The sequence below is a fragment of the Eptesicus fuscus genome, chromosome 16, assembly GCF_027574615.1.
Source record: "Eptesicus fuscus isolate TK198812 chromosome 16, DD_ASM_mEF_20220401, whole genome shotgun sequence".
NCBI classification, from domain to species: domain Eukaryota; kingdom Metazoa; phylum Chordata; class Mammalia; order Chiroptera; family Vespertilionidae; genus Eptesicus; species Eptesicus fuscus.
The window spans coordinates 51,813,087-51,836,762 of NC_072488.1; the positions used below are offsets into that span (position 1 = coordinate 51,813,087).

The 23,676-nt window shown below is 36.1% G+C and overlaps 1 pseudogene; it reads right to left on the reverse strand.

Moving 5' to 3' along the window:
- Positions 1-8,330: 8,330 nt before the first annotated feature.
- On the reverse strand, positions 8,331-9,052 carry LOC103299063 (transcription initiation factor TFIID subunit 9-like; annotated as a pseudogene).
- Between the last annotated feature and the right edge of the window lie 14,624 nt (positions 9,053-23,676).

Here is a 23,676-nt window from a genome sequence, read left to right on the forward strand (position 1 = left end):
GCTAGAGTAATATTTCACAAGTTATTTAACCATTTTTGTTTTGATTTTCTTATTTGTAATTTGAAGATAACGGTAATGATTGTCAGTAAGATCAAATGATGAATACAATTACTCAATTAAAGCAGGGCCTTGCATGAGATGAGTTGCAAAAAAATGTAGCTATGCTGATTCATGATGATTAGATTCCATAGGCGAGAGTAGTGTATATGTAACCACAATATTTCACTGCAAATTTGGAGGCTAATGGGATTGTGTACAGCTGTGTAGTTAATGAAATACTTTGTCAAGGAAATTACATATGTTCTGATTTTGAAAACTAAGTTATTGTGGCAAATCAGTTAATTTCTTATATTTATGAAAATAAATATATTTGATGTGCCTCAGTCACAGTTTTGTTGGTTATTTAAATATGATAATGTGCTCAAATGAACTTTTTAAATGATAAAATATTAAACAAACTAAGGGATTTTACCAAGTAATGTTAAAAAATTTGTATCCCATTCCTAGTCTAGGAAATGCTGCTTTTCCAAACCAGGGATGAGCATGCTATAGTTATAAAATTAAAAATTTTTAAGTGGTAATAAATAGCTAATGAAATGTGAAGTACATTTCCTGTCTTATTGAACCAACATTAAACGTTACCTAAGAATGGAAACCTTGACTACCGCTCATACAATTATTTTGTCATAGGAGCTTTAAACAACCATTCTATGTCCATCAGGTATTTCTCAAAAACACTAATGCGGTTTTCTATACAATTGCCCTTCTTGATCTCATTAGAGTGGATGTATCAAGAAATTATAGAGCAAGCATGCTTCTTCCGGTCCCCCAGACATAGTGCTTGGATTTTAGATCACATGCATCATTATAAAACGTTTTCAGTTCCCAATCCATTCTTTCACATTCCTGGGATAGAACCTTCATTTAGGACTGTTCTGTAGAGATGTTTATGTAACATTAAAACAAGGAACTTAGTTGTGTTTTTTTTTGTTTGTTTTTTAACATGAAAAGCTATGGACAGATGGCAAGCCTTTTTTGAAAGGGGTAGTAAGTACATGTATTTTCATTCATCTGTGATATGTGCGGTGACCAAGAACATCCTACACATGAAATAATCGATATTTTTTGGGCTGGAGACTTAAGCCTGCAATGAAAAAAAGAGCAAAACAAAAACAAAACAAACAAACAAAAAAAAAACAAAAATAAAACAAAACAAACATTACTGGAGTGGGGGAAAAAAAGCTTCTCTAAAACATTAATATAATTATTTTTCTTTTCCAAGAATACTTTTTGACATTGTTAATAGCATTATAATAGTATCCTCACTAGGGTATTCAGAAAATAAGATTAATGTAAAAAGTGCAATAGAAACAAAATTGAAGTTAAATAATTACACAAGAAGAAGAGTGATTACTTTTATACCAAAAAAAAAAGAAAAAGAAATAAAACTCTTTTTGAGATTAACATTTCCAAAGGAACTGAATCTTTAAAAGGATTTGTTTCCCAAACTCATAAGTGGATTAAGTCATGGGTTCCTGCCTATAAAATATGTTTTACAAGATACACCGAGGATGGATATGGCAATTATTTTAGAAAAATACAAGTGTGGAATTTTAATGTTATTTGTCTGTCTCTCTACCTTACTCCTTCTCTTCCTCCCTCCTCACCCCCCCCATCTCTTTCTCACACACACACACACACACACACACACACACACACACACACACTTGATTCAAAATATTCAGAATGTATTATTTTATTGGTTTTATCTACCACTTCATTCACATTTTTATTGTGCTACTTGTTTATTCTCCTGTGATCTCTTATCTTATTATTTTTTTTAAAATATTTTTTTATTGATTTCAGAGAGGAAGGGAAAGGGAGAGAGAGAATCACTGATAGGCTGTCTCCTGCACGCCCCACACGGGATCAGGCCCACAACCCAGGCATGAGCCCTGACCTGGAATTGAATCATGACCTCCTGGTTCATAGGCGGGTGCTCAACTACTGAGCCACGCTGATGGGCTCTTAGCTTATTTTTTATTACTATTTTCTTTGTGTCTAACATGCTCTTCTGTTATAATCAGGGCCTGGAACTCAGGATTAGGAAAAGAGTGCTCCATAAATCTCAGCCACTCCAACACACAGCTTTGTCAAGAAATTCTCAACGAATCAGGAATCGAAATAAGTTGATGATCTGGTATAATGGATAATTATCCAGATATTCCCATACTGCTTCAATTTTAGAAGTTGTGAAAGACACACAGAAGTCGTAAGAGATGAATCACTCTGAGGAGAAAAAAACTACACTCATAATTTAAAGCAGTCAGTTTTTCCTGGGTATCCCTGAAATTTCCTTGTTCCTCTCAACATCTTTTTCAAAAAAGGAATTAAATATTTTATTCTCAATGAACTATGAATCATTTAAAATAGATAATCTGTAAAGATTGTCAACAACTAAGTGACATGAATGGTAAGAATCTAGGAGTTGCAGGTGTTAGCAGCTTGATGAGACATCAGATAAGCCTCCAGATGATAGGCACTCTGGAGGGAGCTAAACCTTGCCCACGCTCAGGCAGGAGGGTACAGAAAAATATACCTAAACACTCTTCTCAAATAGTCCACCTGTATCTGTTCTCCAAAGCCATTTCACTTGCCAGCTCAGGAAGTTACATCTCAAAATGCTTTCTTAGATAGCACTTAGTTATCCCAAAAGGCTGTAATGTTCTCTTATTTGTGTAATGAGAACTTTTTGGTGGGAGATATTCTACTCTAAGATCAGTATTAACTTTTGCCATGATCAGTACTCTATTGAATTTCCTTGCCATTTACTTTAGGTTTAGTTTTGAAATGTCCTAGTGACATCAAAGAATTTAGTGAACTTGCAACAAAGTCATGGTACCTTGGTAAAAATAAACTACAATTTGTGAATATATGTCAAAGCCTAGAGGACACTGACTGTTGAAGCAGGCTATTTCTCTTAGAGTGATAATTCTGCAGAGTCACAGGAGGTTTTTACAGATTGTTAACTATTTTTAATAGTATTTTACATTAGTTTCAGGTGTACAGCATTGTAGTTAGATAATTACATGATTTACAAAAATATCTCCCCTATATTTCAAGTATCCACCTGGCATTATATATAGTTATTACAATTATTATTAACTAATACTAATTATTAAATATTATTAAATAGTAAATAATATTAATTATTAAATATTATTAACTATATTTTCTGTGCTGTACTTTACATCCTCATGACTATTTTGTGACTACCAATTTGTACTTCTTAATTCCTTCACCTTTTCTTACTCAGACCCCCAAATTCCTGCCTCTGGCAACCATCCCTTCGTTCTTAGTATTTCTGAGTTTGCTTCTATTTTGTTTGCTCATTTATTTTGTTCTTTAGATTTCACAGATAAGTAAATCATATGGCATTTGTTTTCCTCTGTTTGACTTATTTCATTAGTATAATGCCCTCTAGGTCCATCCATACTGTCACAAATGGTAATATGTCATTTTTTTTATGGCTGAGCAATATTCTATTGTGTATATGTACCACAACTTTTTTATCCACTTGTCTGTCAATGGGCAATTGGGTTGCTTCCAGAGTCACAGTATTTTTAACAAATTGAATCATTTCTATACACCTCATTTTTCCTGACCCTCAAAATAACCTTGTTAAGAGAGGAATGGATACCTGGACTTTTCAGAACCAGAAAATGTTCTTATGGCAAGCAAAGTGATCCAGCATCTTTATATCGGTAGTCATTGCTCAGTGGGAACTGGAGCAAGGGAACCTTGACCAGAACCAAGAGAGCCTGATGTGTTCCTTTCCTGAATCCCCCACCATATCTTGTACCATCGTTTCCTTGCTCATTAAGATCAAGTTGCTTAGCAGCACAATTTTCTTTTCTTTTTTTATATGTTTTCATTTATTTCAGAGAGGAAGGGAGCTGGAGAGAGAGAGAGAGAAATATCAATGATGAAAGAGAATCATTGATTGGCTGCCTCCTGCATGCTCCCCACTAGGGATTGAGCCCACAACTCAGGCATGTGCCCTGACCCCCTGACCAGGAATCGAACTGTGACCTGGTTCATAGGTTGATGCTCCAACACTGAGGCACACCAGCTGGGCCAGCACCATTTTCTTAAATTTTTTTCTTTCTGTCCTCAATGAATGTGCACCAGTGGTTCCTAATATATTCTTGGCATCTTTCCTTTTTTTGTTATCCTGACTGGTCCTTTGTATTTTTCAGGTGTCAGCCTAATAATGATTTCATAGAGAAGCCTTCCCTTCCCACCTTTCTCTCACCCTTGGCCAAGTGTTTTCTTCTTATATTATTGTACTATTTTCCTTAAATCCTTAATTTATTTTCACAGTTACCTTTTCAATGCTCATTACCACCCCTATTCTAAAAGCTCCAGGGATGCTAGGTCAATATTTTCCTCACCGTTGCATAAAAGCACTCCATGTACAGCACAATACTTGAGACCATAAATGCATACAAAATATAAATGAATGAATGAGTAAATATAGATATTATTTGCATCCTCATATTAATTTTCATATGCTATTTTGTCTCCTCTATATGAAAACAATGTTTTGAAATCATACCTCTTTTTGGTGGTGAGATACATATGTTTCTCCTCTTTTATTAAATGTTATTTTATATGTGTCCTGTTATTTCTCTAGTTCTCATTTTTTTCTTCCTGAAATTAGAGTGTTACTTGATAAATTCTAGAGGGAAATGATCTACTACTTGCTTTTTGACATGGGTGACTAGATGATAGCTCTACCTGAATTTCTACAAAGCTCAGTTCCTCCCTAGACATCTTTCACTGTGATGAAATCCAGAGCTGTCCGAATGAAACCCAGTCAGATTTTTCTCACTAGATAGATATATGGCTGTTGCAAGGGACATATGTAAATAAAACTTTGTGATTCTTGAACTAAATCCACTTTATTTACCTACAGGATACCAAGGAAAAAAATCAGCATTTAGAGCTACATTTGTCTTCCAAAACTTCTACAGTTGACAGGAAAACAGAAAATAAGCATATAACTTTGTGAATACCATAATTTCAGATAGTAATGCACATGTTACTTACCTGAGTTGTGTATTATATTCATAGATTTTAAATCATTTCAATTTCTGCATGGCATTCCTTATGCAGAAACCAAGTATTCTCAATTTGAAGGTCATTATATGTCCCTAGGCAATCAATAAATACTTACTATAACATACACTCCAAAAACTCCAGCAAACCTTTATTTAAATTGTTTTGTAAAGTTATATTCCCAAATGTGAAATATTATTTTCCCAAACCTGGTATTTAAAGGTTCATTTGATTTAGGTGATTGATGGTCACAAAAGAATCACAGAAGCACTAGTACTCCCCAGTGGACGTGAAGAAGAGGTGTTTAAAAGATGGAGAATACCCTTAGCCAGTTTGGCTCAGTGGATAGAGCACCAGCCAGTGGACTGAAGGTTCCCAGGTTCAATTCAGGTTAAGGGCACATGCCTGGGTTTCCAGCTCCATCCCCAGTAGGGGGCATGCAAGAGGCAGACGATCAATGATTCTCTCTCATCATTGATGTTTCATCTTTCCCTCTCCCTTCCTCTCTGAAATAAATAAAAATATATTTAAAAAATAAAAGATAGAGAATAAAATTTTCAGAGGATTTCTGTAAAATTGTCAGAGAGAAGAATAAAACTAGAAGTTAACTTGAAGCACATTTTCATAGATTTATTTCTACTAGTATAAATCTATGATGGATTTAAATAAAGCAATGAAACAACATAATATATAGATATAGGATGAATTATATTATCCAAAAGCACCTGTTCAAATGCCTATAATTGTTAATAATTGTGTTGTCTTAGTACATTTGGGCTCCTAACAAAATACCATCAACTAGGTAGCTTATCAATAGAAATTGATTTTTCATAGTTTTGGAGGCTGAGAATTCCAAGTTCATACATAGCACTGGCTGATTTGAAGTCTGTTAAGGACCTGCTTCATCATTGACAGCTGTCTTCTCCTTGTGTTCTCACATGGTGGAGGCATAGTAAGCAGCCCTTATGATAAGAGAGTGAGATCCTTATATTTCTTTATTCTCTGAGAAAAGAAAAATCATGTGGCTAAAGACAGATGCATTATTTCTAAATATGATTCTTCTTAGGTAAGTCATACTTTAAAGTATCAAATTTAAGCTCTCTTAATAAAATCATAGGTTCCTTTGAATGTGATAGATTGGAGAGAGTGATCTTTCATTTCTCAGGAATGAATTGGGAAGTGTTCTATTTAAGGCTGGAAGACCTAAGTGCTATTTCCATCCTTCACGCGCCCAAGGGTCTGAAGATGCCCTGTATTTCCTTGCTACTCCTACTTGCTTTGAGGACCAGAGGCTCTGGCACCCCAGAAGCTTTTGGAAATGCACACTCTCAGGTCTCTCTGTAGATATAATGAATCAGACTCTATAGTTAAACACGATTCCCAGGTGATTTGTTTGCACTTTAAACATTGAGAAGCACTGCTTTAGAGACATGCTATTTTTAAAGCACGGAAGCAGAGAGAAGCACATATTTTAGGCAGAGAGACCTAAAATTAAAGCCAAGTTTTTAACAGAAAGACATGGAATGAAAATTTGATTTCATTGTTTATAATACAGTGATTTTTGCAGAAAACCTAATACTACCTCTGATAGTAATACCAATGTTAATAACCTCCATAAAATAGTAACAACAATAAAATGGCTGTATGTCAATTACTCTGTTAACACCTTTAACACAATTCTATGCACTAACATTTAATCTAAGAACCTAATGAAGCAAGTGTGGTTTTACCTGGGCTTAGAAAGGTGAAGTGACTTGCTCCAGGTTACTCAACTTGCTCATTAAAGGGTTTAAATCTTACCCAAAATTTGTCTACAGCTTAAGCTCTATACCATTTCCCTTATAAACCACATTTATCATATATAAAGTTGGAATGATATCTTGTAGGATTGTTTTGATTATAATATGGTAAAATACCATAGATAGTAACAAATATTTGTTTCCTTCATTTTTGATAACATTTTCCCTACATGATACTACTAGTTTTTTTAAATAAATGACTGCATGCACAAATCTAATCCTAAACTTTAAAGACTTCAATGATCTAAAAGTAGAAATAAAATTAGCTGAATCCAACCAAACTGTTTTTAACAAGTTATTTTAAAAAAAATGGTTATTTAAAAATATCTAATGGTAGGATAAAATGTACAATTTGATTTTGAATGTATACACATATTTATGAATATATATATTGAAGAATGTAAGTATGGTGAGTAACATAGACACAGTAGAATAAGGAAAGAATAAGGAAACATGAACCTTATTATTCTAAAAACTAAATTACTAGTATCCTTATTTTACCTCCTTTAGACACACACACACACACACACACACACACACACACACACACGTGTGCAACCTTGTACATTTGAAATCCTATAGAGATGGAAATTTAGTTTTGTAAATTAAGTCACTGTAAGGTAATTTTTCAATAATATATTTTCAAGTTTATAAAATGTATATATTAATGGAGAATATGCTTGGTGCTGTCTCTGAAAATATTTTTATAAATTAATTTTATAAAACCCCACTGTTCCCATCTTACTGAAACACAGCACTCTTTGAAAATACTTTCTGTCTCTAGTACCAGTGATTCCTTGTCTATGACACTTTCGTGGAAATTCTGTTCTGACCCTCAAGTCCATGCACACGTTCTGTTTGAAACAACATTTTAATAGACGGTTTCAACTACCCTTTGGTTCAGTAAATGACTGAATATGGAAAAAGTATTTTAATCACCAACAAGCATTTTGCGAAGAAGCAATTTTCTTATCCCTAGACCAAACCGGCCATTAGCACATCATTTGTTGTTGTTATCAAAAATTATTTCAGCCAATAGAAACTTTTATGTTGGACCTCTTTGTTCTCTGACAACAGCTGCCAAAAAATTCTGGGTGTTGAAAATGCATTATTGTGTACACCACACCATGTTCCGTGTATCAAGTCTTAAAAGAAGAAAAGCTGCATTTCTCCTGATTAACTGGCCTGGTTTGACTTATAAGAACTGAGAATCCCATGACTCTCTGTTTCTTCTCTCTTTGGTTTTTAGGATGTTTGGAACCCAATACATATACAACCCAGCTTTAAAATCATGCAAGTTTTATGTTATACACAGCAATAATTTCACTGTTTAATTGACTAAAATAATTATTATCTATTTTATACCTTATTGTGAGTGACTGTTCAGATTCCACTTCTTATTCCAAGTGTCTAGCAGTGGATGAATGAATAAGAAGATGGATTAATCAGAACATTCTGAACTGCTGATGTTGCAGGAATTGATGCTTTTACAGCTGGGGAGTGTGAAGTGGGCATCTGTACTGTAAACTTTTACCCTGTGAGGGACATTAGAGTCCCTACTTTAGTTGAAACTGACACGGTTCGTGGGGTTGGTGTGCCAGGTGTGAGAATACTGAACCAACACTTAACTGTGAAACTGTTATTCTTCCCGCAGAAGCAGATGCCTTTTCTTGTAAAGATTTAAGTCTATAGTTTGGAGCAGTCAAGCGATATCTATCAGGTGGCGATCTAGGTCCTGAATATGGCTTGATCAATGGCAATGGGGTTTGATTTCTTTGCCTTTCAATATCTAATAAAAAAATCTCTTGGGGGAGGAGAGGTAAGAGACTGGTCAGCACGACACTGGATTGCCAATCGCACATCATCTGCATCAACGGTAGCTTTCTTCGCATGGCTTGAATAAATTTTTGCAGCGTCTAGAATTGAGGTCACATATCGGAAGGCAAACTCCAACATCTGATTTATATATTGGCTCATATTCTGTAATCCCCATATCCTTCAGGATTTGTGCCATCATCTGTGCATCTTTTGGCATGCTCTTGGGAGAAGCCATCTTGCCAGACTCCATGATATCCAGTGACCAGACTTCTCGAGCTGAATCACCCACATTAACATATTTCAGTCCCAATCTTGCTGCAAGTTCTTTGCCTCGTGTGGTTTTTCCAACCCCTCGTGTACCGTGAGCGGGATGTTTGGAAGCAACATGGTCCTCAACGTGATCACTCATTCCTTTCTTGAAAAGGCAAATAACTGCATATCCAATGCAGTATTGATTTATTGGGAATACTACTTTTTAACTGTGCTGTCATATTATTTAGAGTATTATTGTGTTGGTTAGCACCACAGTTACAAAGTTGGCTTTGATTATTTTTGCTTCTAGCTTTATTTTTTTCCCTAAACTCTTATATTTTTAGTGTGGGATTTTGTAGAACATAAGATTTTTCAGAAGTGCATTCATGGTATTTTAGTAGAAACACCTGCAAATCTGTTGTTTTTGTTGGCTGCTTACAATTAAAAAAATGGATCCTTTTCATGATAAAGGAGCAATTTGCTTATTTGATAGAATGAAGTTTTGGATGACAAACAGATGTAAATCTGAAAATAGCTCTACATATATATCTGTAATGCCAATTAGTATTGCACTGTATTGCTGATTAAATTGGTTGTTCATATTTGAAAACTGACATTAACATGTGCTATGAAAAATTGAAATTTCTGTATCAGTATGGAAAATATCAGGAATATAAAGACCAATTTATCTATATTAAAAGGTAATATGCTTATTAGACCGGACATCCTTCCAAGCATCATTCTGGACATCCTTCCGGACAAAGCTGGGGCCAAAGCTAAGCCCGGGTCCCGGGTGCCTGCTGGAGGCTAGAGGGAAGCAGCCTGGGTCCCACGTGCCTGCTGGTGGCCGGAGGGAAGCCCGTGTCCTGAGTGCCAGCAGCTGGGGGAAGGAAGGCCTACTCTTGCACGAATTTTCATGCATCAGGTCTCTAGTAAGAATATATAACTAAAATAATGTAACACCATTGTTGGCTGTTCATTTATTTCTTGTTTTAAAACCATAGTTTTTTTATGGGTCCATTTCTGAGGCAGGGTGGCACTAAGACTCAGCTCAGGGGTAAATTCTGCCAAGTTTATGCTCCCCACAGGCATCCCACAGGTCATGGGTATGTGATGCAATTCTATTTACTGACATGAGGAGAAAACTGTTGCAGCAATTTGGGGAAATTTTCCTCATTCTAAAAGAAAGAACAGCATTGTTGTATGTTATTCCTCTGTCAGTTGAAGTACCTATATATGACACAGGCCTAATATCTCATGAACACGAGGGCACCTAAACTGAGGACAACACAAAGGCAGAGAAAAAAACAATGACAAAAACCTGAGTCTTCAATAAAGACTCAATTACTGACCGTGCAGCCATTTACATTCAGTAGTTTGTTCTTCAGCTAAACACACTTTGTTATTTAAACTATTAAATATATATTTCTGTTATATTCAGTCAAATTTATCCTATTTTGTCAAAAGTATACTAATTTGCACATACCACACACACACACATACTCCCTATATACATACACACACACACACCATACATTAACATGTGTACACATGCACATAACACACAGAGACTTTCATGGGGATTTTATTTCCACATATTCCCAGTTGTCTTTCCCATCATTCTCTTGCATCTATAGTAATTTTTTTTTCACTTCAAATTAAGGGCATTCACAAAGGGGCAATTGTGAACTTTTTCCTCTTTTTTCTCTAGCTTTTCCTATCAATAATTGAGTTGTTCATGGTTTCAATCATATTCTTTAAAAAATGTAAATGAATATTACTAGACATGATTATACCTCTGCTAACTTCACATGCTAGTGTGGAGTTGTCAATACCATTACCCATTACCCAGTGACTTTTGAGCATACACTGGTTTTGCCCGATATGATACCAGTATTTGCCATCACTATACTTCTGGGTTGAACTACCTTTCATCAACTCCCTTGCATAAAAATCTAAATATTTTCCTTCAGAGTAATAATCTTACTACCATTTTAGATTTTTAATATATTTAACAAGATTAATTTGACTTTAGCAGACCAGACTTCCCAAATAGTGATGGACTGTAATATATTACTTCTACACATATTTTAAAGCATCTATTATGTACCATGTACCTTCAAACTGCTGGTGATATATCAGTGAGTAAAACATTTCTATGCTCATTGAACTTACATTCTTTTAAAACATTTTATTAGAGATACACAGTATTTTGTAGTTATTTTAATGCTTATGCCCAACATTGAATGTGTGTGTGTGTGTGTGTGTGTGTGTGTGTGTGTGTGTGTGTGTTAAACCTTCAGATTGGTTCATGTCTTGTTGGTTTAGAAGGCCAGTATAACTTTGTGTTTTACTCAGTATCAAGTATTCTGTGCCTATTGTATGTGAGGCAAATGGTTACTATCTTTTTAGAGATCAATATATAGGGAGGAAGGGAAGAATGTAAGTCTATTGTAGGTTACTGAAATAAGTACTAGACAGAAGTATGAAAAAATGATCTATAAGTGCACATAAAGTAGTTATATATTCTGTGAAATAATAAAGGGAGGAGATATTTAATTAGTACCTAATTATGAATATGAGTTGTTTATATTAGGGGTACAGAATTAATAGAGAAGTATGCACTCTGTTAAAGGAAAATACAATTTCAAATTTAAAGTAAACTTGGACTTCAAATTTCATTACTTACCTAAATGAGGAGTATGGACTCTAGGCATTAGGAATTATCAGAGAATGTGAAGGGAGTGATGTGATCCAGTATGTCTTAGGGAGCTAACTCTAGTGGCAATGTGAAAACTGGTTCCTAGTGGAAGTAGAATAGAGTCAGGGAAGCCATTGATAAGTTAGTGCAATGAATGAGCCAGAGATGGGTAAAGGCCTAAAATTCAGCAGGCACAGATTGCAGATAAATATGATAATTATTGATCTAGGCTTTCTAAGACAGAAAAGCTCTTAGACAAAAGCCTGTGACTAAAGATTAGATGAGCTGCCTTTAAGAATGTAATGATTTCTTTGATCTCACTGCTCTAATCATGAATCAAAGAATTGTGTGTGTGTGTGTGTGTGTGTGTGTGTGTGTGTGTGTGTGTGTGTGAGCATTTTACTAGTGAAGTGAAAATATACATAATATTAAAGTGCCTTTTGACATTTCAAATGCATTTTGGAGGGAGCAGGTTTGTTTATGTAGCATTTGGTGATGTTATCTAAATAAGGCAGATAACAAATGCATTGGGATTACTATTCAAACAGAAACCACCATGGACTAAGAACCATTATGATAAGTGACTCCTGAGGATGAGGAACTTTTCATGGGTCTCTGGTATTTGCAATCAAACTATGAGGAAAATTGAAACTGCCATCCTTGATGGATAAAGTGGTACCCTGCCCCAGACCTGTCTAAGGGAACACTTATTCTATGTGCAGGGTGAAGCAACTGGCTTTCAATTTTATTTTCTACTCACTTTTCAGCAAGGCCAGAGTTGCTGTGTTTGTATATTTATTTATTTATTTCAATCACAAGCTGCTCAAAAGATTTCCCTGTAGCAATCAGAAAGTACAAGGGCTCCCTTGACTGCCGGTGTGTGACCAGTCGTGGGCACTATTTCATAGTCAAATCCTGCTATAGAATAGTCAGTTGTCACCCACACCAGAGAACAAGCGACAATAAAAATAACTACACGATTCAGTTCAGCTCAATGTTAAGAACAGAATATGTGGTCGATGCCGCGTTACAATCTGGCCCCAGGGACTCTAACCAATTTCCAAAGATTGTACAGGTGCGCTGCAATCTTCCTTGTTCATTTGTGTATGTGCCTTACATGATTGCTCAGGCTTTCTGATATTAGTTACTTTCCCAAAGGTCAGGAGAAAAAGCAAAATACCAACTAACGACTTAGCTCTGGATGATCACCAATGTTTCATTATGTTTTGGAGTTGCGCAAAGTTGCTGTGTACTGCTCCCACAGCTTCCAGAGGAGGGCTATTGGCCTCTTTCTTTCCCTTTATTGTTTTTTTTAGTAAATAATGTCTCATATTTTCAGATAACTAAGGTTATATTTTTATGCACACAAAATAGATCACCTAACTTCAAAATAAGTACAAATCTACTGTATATTTCCCTTAAGCATTTGCTTTGCACTATACTAAAGAACCATATATATATATATATATATAGCCAGCTGGCTTATCATATACAGTACTAGAGGCCCGGTGCATAAAAATTTATGCACTCATAGGGGTCCCTCAGCCTGGCCTGTGCCCTCTCACAGTCTGGGTCCCCTCAGGGGAAGTCAACCTGCCAGTTTAGGCCTGCTCCCCAGGGGTATTGGGCCTAAGCTGGCAGTCAGACATCCCTCTGGCAGCCCAGGAGCCCTTGGGGGATGTCCAGCTAGGCCTGCTAGGGGAATCGGGCCTAAACTGGCAGTCAGACATCCATCTGGCAGCCTGGGAGCCCTCAGGGGATGTCTGACTGATGGCTTAGGCCTAAGCTGTCAGATGGACATCCTTAGCACTGCTGAAGAGGCGGGAGAGGCTCCCACCACTGCCGCTGCACTCACAGCCATCAGCCTGGCTTGTGACTTAGTGGAGGTCCCCCTGTGGGAGCGCACTGACCACCAGGGGGCAGCTCCTGTGTTGAGCGTCTGCCCCCTGGTGGTCAGTGTGTGTCATAGTGACTGGTCATTCCCAGTAGTTCCGCCGTTAGGGTCAATTTGCATATTACCCTTTTATTATATAGATAGGTATTATTTATTTTAAAACATTTAAAGCAATTCCCAAGATGATGCCAAACCAGTTTGTTGACAAGTCAGAATCAAATCCATGCAGATAAAGTATGCCTTTGTAAGAGTAGCAAATCTTTAAAACATTGTGGTAGAAAAAAATAATAATATCTCCCCAACTATTCCTAAATGTTCATGCCTTAACCTTTAGAGAATTTTACATTACTAGGTAAAATAATTCAGATTGAATATTTTTCATTACTATTTGATTATTACTTTCCCAGAAACATGATAGTAGTTTAATGCACTGTTTTTCATTTATATCATATGAATTTATTCAACAATGATTTACTAATCGGGCTGCTGTGTTCCTGGCACTGATCTAAGTACTTAAAAATATGAATTAACAAGTTAGATAAAAAACACTGTCTCTATAGACCTATTTTTGTAGGATTTGATACATTGTAGGATTTGATGCATTTAATAGAAAGTCCTCAATTACAGTGCTATGCACTATATCTTTTCCTAATCTCATCCGGTTATTAGGTGATCACCTGTAATATACAGGAGCGGGCAAAAAGGAGGTTTACAGTTATTTGCATGGAAAATCTATACATATAAAACCTTAAGCAACCAGTCGACCGTTCGACTGGTCGATCGTTTGACCAGTCGCTATGACGTGCACTGACCACCAGGGGGCAGATGATCAACTCAGGAGCTGCCCCCTGGTGGTCAGTGCACTCTCACAGCGGGAGCGCCACTCTGCTGACCAACAAGTCCAGACACCTGGCTTATAGCTGGTGAGTGCAGCTGCAGCAGTGCAAGCCTCTCCCACCTCTGTGGCAGCACTACCCAGTGCCAGCTGCAGCAGGCACAGCAGGGCTGGGATGAGCAGGAGCGCTCGGGTTCCTCCCCAGCCAGCTGCCAATTCACACACTACTATATCCCTTGGGGGATGTCGGACTGCTGGTTTCGGCCCAATCCCAAGCAGGCGCCTGGCCTAGGGGATCGGGCCGAAACCGGCAGTCCAACATCCCCCGAGGGGTCCTGGATTGTGAGAGGGTGCAGGCCAGGCTGAATGACCCCACCAGTGCACAAATCCGTGCACCAGGCCTCTAATAATATAATAATTAATAAATAATAATACAAGAATAAGCTGTGTTTTGTGTCACAACTGTAAACCTAATATTTTTCCCACCCATGTACAAAAAAGTGTCAAGGTCCACTAATTTAAACTAGAGCACTGGGGACTCCTCTCTGAGAATGTAATATTTAAACTAAGACAAGAAGAATGAAAGGGATGTGGTCATGAGAAGAAGTGGAAAAGAAGTGGTACTGGGAAGACTGCGATATGATATATTACATTGCTATATCTGTACTTACAATAAATAGGTTCACAACAGCATACTCTAGGCAGGACACACAGAACTTGATAGCAAATACTCATTTATTAAATCAACAAAAATATCTCATTTTATGCCTTTGTAGGCCATTGTAATGGATTGCATTGCTGTTCACTCATATTCTTTGGCACCCTGAAGGATGTGATACATTTCTCCTCTGTGGAACTCAACAATGGCCATGTGCTTAATTTGGGAAGATGTATATGGGTATGATATGAGATTGAGCTATTATCTATCAGTTGTCTATCTATCATTTATCTATCTATCTATCTATCTATCATCTATCTATATCTATCATCTATCTATATATTTATAATCTAGCTATTATCTATCTATCTATCTATCTATCTATCTATCTATCTATCATCATCTCCCTGTGTACAAGCAGAAGTAATGAATGTCAGTAATAATAAGAAGTCTAAAGAACCAGTAAAATGCATAATTATGCAAGCTTCCTTTCCTTTTTATCTTATAAGGATAACAGACAATGTTACAGATGGAGTTTACTCTGTGGCCTGGGTCCTAGCTTGAAAAAATTCAGTGTGAACAAGAAATATGTATATTTGTTATCATAAACCTGTGGGATTATGAATTATTTTAAAGTATTGTGATTATTTTTTTAGCAGTACCTTGCCTTTCCTGACAGATACAGCCAACTGGGTCAAAATGTCCAAAGTTTAGCTCCTCTTATTTCTTTAAGGATAATGTTCAAATTTGTGCTATCCAAAATGATAGATGCTATGAACTACACTATTTAAATTCAAATCAATTAAACCTAAATAAATATAAAACTTAGTTCCTAAGTTACATTAACTACATTTCAAATACTCAGTAGTCAAGTCACATGTGTCCAGTGGATACCATATACAACAGCACAAACAAAGATGATTTATTTTATTTTTTAATATAATTTATTGATTTCAGAGAGAAAGGGAGAGGGAGAAAGAGATAGAAACATCAACTTTACGAGAGAATCATTGATCAGCTACCTCATGCACCCCACACTGGGGATCAAGCCTGCAACCTGAGCATGTGCCCTGACCAGAAATTGAACCTTGACCTCCTACTTCATAGGTCAACACTCAACCACTGAGCCTCGCCAGCCCGCCAGCCGGGCAAAGGTGATTTCTATCATCACAGAAAGTTCTATTGAGAAGCAATGGCTCAGATTGTGAAAGATTTGGACCTTTACTAGCTTCCATCGCCTTCCCAACATATGGGGATTCATTCATCTTCTTTCTTAGAGGTAGTTAAACCTAATCAAGGGAAGAGCTTCAATTCTCCCAAGTATTTTAAATCTCATTTTGTTCCTGTGTATTTTTATTCTTTTTTTATCTAAAATAAATTGAAGATATTGCTGGACCATTTTATACCTCACTAATGGCCAGACCCTCTGGAATTCACTAATGCTGTTACCACCAATCAATAACAATTAACTCCCATCACTTCAACTTGTTACTTGCCTGGTTCCAGAATTAGCAAGTGTGACACCCTTGGTTAATTGAGAAGCACAGTGATTTCTGAAGCTTCTCAAACCCATTGATGTAGAATTTTAGACATGATATCTAGACACTCATCCATGGATCCTAGCCAACAGAAAGCCAGCTTGCACCAGAGGTTGAGAATCAGTAAGCCTGTCAGCAACAGGATATCTGATCTCTCCATTCCCGGTTGTCTTGGCCCTGTCCTATTCCAGTTTCCAGTAGCTCCTGATTGCCTAAAATTTAAAATATACAAAAGAATATTTTTGTGTCACTTCAACTTACCTTTAAAATGTATTTTCTACTTACCTTCTAAAGAACTCTTCACTTCATAAGTATGATTTTGTCACTGTTCATTGCAGTTCTTATGCACTTCAACTATTGACTGAATGAATCTTCCCCTCTATCTACAGGTTAAAATCCCATTCAGAACTCATTTTTTCATGGCTCTTTCCAAGATCTTGTAGGCCACATGGATCATTGCTTCCACAGAAATATTATAGTAGTTCTGTGCAGTGCCTTTTTCTGTATATTTTATTCATTTGTTTAACAATTATTTATTGTCGTGGCACTGACCTAGGTACTTAGAAAACATCAGTCAACAAATTAGACAGAAATCACTGTCTCTGTGGAATTTACATTTTACTGGGATTTGATATAGTTTAGCAAATGTAATAAAGGTCCCAAAATGTGGGTGCTATGTATGGTATCTTTTAAAATCTTTTTTGCTTCTAGTTTCCTAGAACATGCAGCATTGATTGATGAAAAATTTTATGTAGAACATCTCAATGAATATTGACATTCTACAATTTCAATCAGTCATTCATTCTCTCTTTCATTAAGCATAAAAGAGCTCTTTGCATTTTTAATTAGGCACAAAAAATATTCTAAGTTCATGGCCAATATTCACTTGATCTGGGGCCTGTTGGGGTTCTAAACTGCCTTTCTCTTCTGTGTTTCAGAAGAAATAACAAAGAACTATCAATCAAGGGCAGGCACACATTTCTGTGATTCTGCTTTCTTGCTATTGAAATCTATCCTGTCCTATGCTAAAATATCCAAGTCTGCAAGGGAAATAAGAAAATTTTTTTGTTTGTTTGTTTGTTTAAAAAGAGAAAAATAGTGTTCTAACCAACTAGTAACACTGTTCCTTGAAAGACGCTAGGCTGACATTTTTCAAAAAGCATTTACTGATTGAGTTTGTCTTATCATAAGTTACAGATGGCTAAACACATCCTCCTTCAACCTCTGCAATCTGATTCAGATTTATACTATGTTTAAATGTTACTTGCAAATAATTATAATAATCTAAAATATATCAGAAAACTCAAATAATCACAGATTTTAAAAAATGACAGTGAGTGAGGAGTACAAAAGAACATATAGACTAATATATGTGTTATGTGTCCACAGAAGGGTTTTAGAGATTACATAAACCTTAGTTTTCTAAAACACTTTACACTTTACAACCTCTCATTGACTGGCCATTGCCTGAAATCCAACACAGATTTTATACTGTGTTTCAATTATGCTTAATAATATGAAACATAACTGTTTGTATTGTGTCTTAAGTGTAATTGGACCCAAGATATTACATATTTGAAAGCTAATGTTCATGAAGATATAAAGATCAAATTATTTGAAGCATATTGGTCTAAAGAGTCTGTTTATCATAGCCATTTGGATAGTTGCTTGTTTTCCCTTTTATTCTTTTAGTTATAAATAATTCTGAATACATTTTAACTTCATAATGTGTACAATTAAAAATATTTTTGTTGATTTCAGAGAGGTAGGAAGAGGGAGAGAGAGATGAAAACATCAATGATGAGAAGAATCATTGATTGGCTACCTTTTGCATACCCCCTATTGGAGATTGAGCCTGCAACCCAGGCATGGAACTGTGACCTCCTGGTTCATGGATCAATTCTCAACCACTGAGGCATACTGGCCGGGTTTAATATGTACAATTTTTAATTAATTCTGGACAAAATCATTGCAGTTTTTTCTTCTCTGTGTCAGAATACCTCCTGTTCTCAGCTTATCAGCAGACACATAGATAATGCCCTGCAGGGTCTTGTAATGATTGCCACACTGGGATGGCAACAGTGCTTGCCTACATGAAGCGCCAGCAGCATAAAGGCAAATAACTGGATTAAATGTGAAAAGTTCAGCTCACAAATAATTACTGTATTAAGGGCAATATTTATTGTGTAATGTGAGCTGGTGGATTCTCAAAGCTCTCTTTTGAGGGCAATCATACACCCAGCAGTCAACTCATGGTTCATTTGTTCTTTCAAAGAAGAGATAACCACTTACATTAAGAGGATTGTGAGAAGTCAGTGATCTTTGATCTCCCTCCTACAGTTTATCTTCAGCAGATATTACCGTTTCTAAAATACCACATTCACAGAAAATCTGTTTATGTATAAGTTAGAGCTCTCTTTTGGAAAAATGGATCAAAGGCCCACAAACAAGTTAGATATCAGAGGTCAGAGAACAGTTCTTTAAATTGCAATTCATAATTGATTTTGAAGAAAAATATGGGTTTGAGAATGTACAAGACTAAAACAATATACAATTTATCTTTAGGGATTTTCCTACTTTGTTTTAAGCTTCTAGGAATTATGCCAATAGATACACAAAAGCCTAGAAGGAGGAAACTAGGAGCCTCAAGTTACTCCAAGAAAACCAGTTGGCAGGCAAGCAGGAGAGGTTTATATTGTTAACTTGATAATTTATTTCCTTTATACAATGGCCATTGCTAAATTCTAACATATATTAAGAGTAAATCACATGGCTATACATTTCTGTTTTATGCCACGTATTTCTTTCTCCCACACTGGGAGACAGTCAAACTGCTATCACAATGTTATTAATGAGAAAGCGGAGTAGAAAGTAGAAAAATCTGCTCCAGGTGACCCAGAGGATAAGACTGAGAGACGAGATTATTGCTCTTACTTTCTGACTGGAGAGCCTAAGAATGATCTATCACCTCTCAAAGAGAATGGCACTATTTTTAGTTGAAAAGCAAGTTAAATGGAAACAATCTATTTGTCCTTTTGACTTTTCGTTTTTCTTTTCCACAGTGTTTTGTGCACTTAGTTTAGTTGCCATAATCCATTACCTGAAAACTTGGGAACAATGAACAAAACTGATGTGTAAAGTACAAGCCCATATTTATAGAGCTGACTGTGTTAGTTGTGGGGAATGTGAGGTGAGAATTCCCAGAGTACCATTACTGTCTCTGCCCATTTTGATACATATTTTTATGATTACATGTGCATGAATATCAAAATTGTATGCTGGTTGCTGAAAACCAGCATACAATTTTGTTATTAATGTTTTTAGTACTGATTATACTTTCTTTCCACTAAAAAAATAATCCATTTGAGACACCAGAGGCAGGAGGACTGAAAATAATTATACCTTACAAAAAAATGCTAAGGGGAGTACTTTAAGTGGAAGTAAAAGGACATTAATTAACATAACAACATAAAAATATAGTGTAATTCTCACTAATGGTAAGTATACAGTCAAATTCAGATTCTGTAATTTGGTAATGGTAGAGCATAATTCACTTACAACTCTAGTTTAAAAGTTAAAAAAAATGGATGTAGTAAAAATAACCATAACCAGCATAACCTGTTGTTATATATACAAGACAAAATACGTAAATTGTGACAATATTAACCTAAAATATGAGGTGGAGGAGAAGTGAAAGTATAAAGTTAAGGAATTCTATTAAAGTTAAGTCCAATGTAAATCGAACCATCATGCTGTATGTCTTAAACTTATACGCTCCTGTATGTGAGCTATTTCTCAATCAAAGTGGAAAATAATAATTGGGACTTAGATAATACATTTACCAAGAATGCAAAAATCTTCCCTTTCTGCTATAACTAGAGAGTTCTAACATGTTTAAACATTGTAGAACTATTTCAGACTCTATCACTTTGTTTACTTTTAAAAAGTAAAAATCAAATTTATTCACTACTATTTATAAGTATATTTTATAATAGCTCATATTTAATGATCTTTCAAATTCAGCAAGAGATCGTATTTATAAATTACCTTACACACCAATATGTGTTCTTTCTTCCATCCTTTATCTCTAAAATTTATTATGAAAAGTTTAATCTTCATGTTTTACATATATTCAATGATAACATTTTACCACATCTTTATGTTTCTCTACACACACACACACACATTCATTTTGACCATTTGAAAGTAAGTTGTAGATATCATGTCATTATATTCTTATAGAAACAAGGACATTATTTTACATAACCAAGGTCATCACACTTAATAAATGTCACATTAAAACAGTATCATCCATTATTTCATTTAAATTAAAATTCCCCAACTCTACCAGTAATGCCCTTTAGATCTGTTTGTTTGTGTTCACTTCAAGATTTTTTTCAATAGATGTAAATTGCATTTGTTTTTCATATGTATATACTAGAGGCCCAGTGCATGAAATTTGTGCACAGGAGGGGTCCCTCAGCCCGGCCTGTACTCTCTCCAATACAGGACCCCTCTCACAATCCTGGACCGCTGGCTCCTAACCGCTCACCTGCCTGCCTGCCTGATTGCCCCTAACCACTCTGCCTGCCTGCCTGATGCCCCTAACTGCTTCCCTGCCTGCCTGATCACCCCTATCCACCTCTGCCTGCCTGGCTGATCACCCCTAAGCATCTCTGCCAGCCTGATCACCCCTAACTGCTCCCCTGCCTGCCTGATCACCACTAACTGCCTCTGCCTGCCAACCTGATTGCCCCTAACTGCCCTCCCCTGCCAGTCTGGTCTCCCCTAACTACCCTCCCCTGCCAGCCTGGTCATCCCTAAGTGCCCTCCCCTGCCAGTCTGATTGCCCCTAATGTCCTCTGCCTTGGCCCCCGCCACCGTGGCTTTATCCAGAAGGACGTCCAGATGGATGTCTGAAAGATGTCTGGCCTAATTAGCATATTTCCCTTTTATTAGTGTGTGTGTGTGTGTGTGTGTGTGTGTGTGTGTGTATATATATATATATATATATATATATATATATATATATATATTAGAGGCCCAGTGCACAAAATTCGTGCACAGGAGGGGGGCGTCCCCTCAGTTCAGCCTGCACCCTCTCCCAATCCGGTACTCCTCAGGGGATGTCCAAATGCCGGTTTAGGCCCGATCCCACAGTGGGATCGGGCCTAAACTGACAGTTGGACACCCCTCTCACAATCCGAAACCGCTGGCTCCTAACCACTTGCCTGCCTGCCTGCCTGATTATCCCTAACCACTCTGCCTGCTTGCCTGCCTGATCACCCCTAACCACCTCTACCTCAGTCCCCGTCGCCACGGCTTCGTCCAGAAGGATGTCTGGAATGATGTTCAGAAGGTCGTTCAGCTGTCTGGTCTAATTAGTATATTATGCTTTTATTATTATAGACATATAATCTTATTTGCTCTGTAATAGTCATCTAATTTTTGTCATTTATGACATTAACATTGTATACAGTTTATTTCACTTGTATTGTAAAATATCTCACATTCTGTATTTTTCTAACAGCTTCCTAATAAGCATATTTTAAATGAAAAGTTGATGTTAATAGTACTTTAGTTAGGGATGCTGCTGTATGTGTCCCATTGCATTACATCGGGATGCCCTGAAGTCCCATTATTCTATTATTGGTGATGATCAGCTTGAGTACTTGGTTGGTGGTTTCTCTTGATTTCTTCATTATAAAGAGAACTTCCCCCCCCCATTAATTAATAAGTGATCTGGGAGCTAATGTTTGGGATCAATGTTTATCCTATTTTCCAATAATGTTTCATAAGTGCTTTCTGCACCCATTGATATCCTCTGCCTGAATAAAGCCTTGCATTGGTGGGGATACAATTACAAATTTTGAATTCTATAATTTCTTTCCCAAACACTGACTGACATTCTTCTATAGACATTTTTCTATAGACATTCTTCTATAATTAACTTCCCTTCCTTTTGTTATCATTTTGCTATGGATTCAGAAATTTATTTTGATTATGTGTATTAAAATATATTACAATTATTCTTTTTAATCTTTAAATTGTCCCCAAATTTGCTCTTTTGAGCTGGAAGAATCAAAAATATTTTGAGTTGCTAAAAGAACAAGTCACTTAGTATTTGGGCCCCTTCTTACTTTTTGACACAACAAACTATATACTAAGTTTTCCTTTAACTTTCTCTGACCCATATATGTCATTACTTGAGATCTTTTTACCGGGCAATGGTATTTAGAAATGAAGATATGAGAATTAAATGCAGTAGTTGCAAACTGGGGAGACCATTTTCTCCATGTCTGTTGGGTGAGCAGAACTATGAAATAAGTTTGTAAAGCTATTATAAATTTAAACTGATACCTTGAGTTTACATCTAACACTATACTCTGCCACTCTTATTCTTAATCACATCTCATTTCTTGCAGAGGAAAATCAAGAAATGTTTTGTTTACTTCTTTTCTGTCTTTTAACACACACATATTGTTACAGAATTAATATATTAGTAGCACTATAAAAATAAGTCAATTAATACCCAGTTCATCTTTACACTACCTTTTGCCTTTTGAGTATGTTTCATTGAGGGCATCCAGTTAAACATTATGCATTGAAAATTTTTTTGATTAATTCTGTTTTTTCTATGTGGTTATTTTAATTTTAGTTTCAGTGTTTCTTTTCTTATTATGTTATCTATAATTTTGTTTTTGAATATGTATAAAATATACATGATTTAAAAATCAAAATTAGATAAGAAAATTATGACCAGAGAAAAGTCATGGTATGTTTCAAACCATCACATAGAGTATGGTTAGGTTTGTGTGTGTATACGTACACATGCATGTTTTACTGACTTTATATAAACTTCATCAACTGCAGATTTGCATTACTGTTGAGGTTTAGAGACCCACAATAACTGCTAGAGTATATAATTTCTTGTTCCACGTATCATGGCATTTCCAGTATATTCATACCCTGCTATGAGAAATGTGATTTATAGCCCCTAGTTTATGATTTGGTAAGATGGACATATCATTTTAAGAAATGTGTTTATCTCATTTCTATG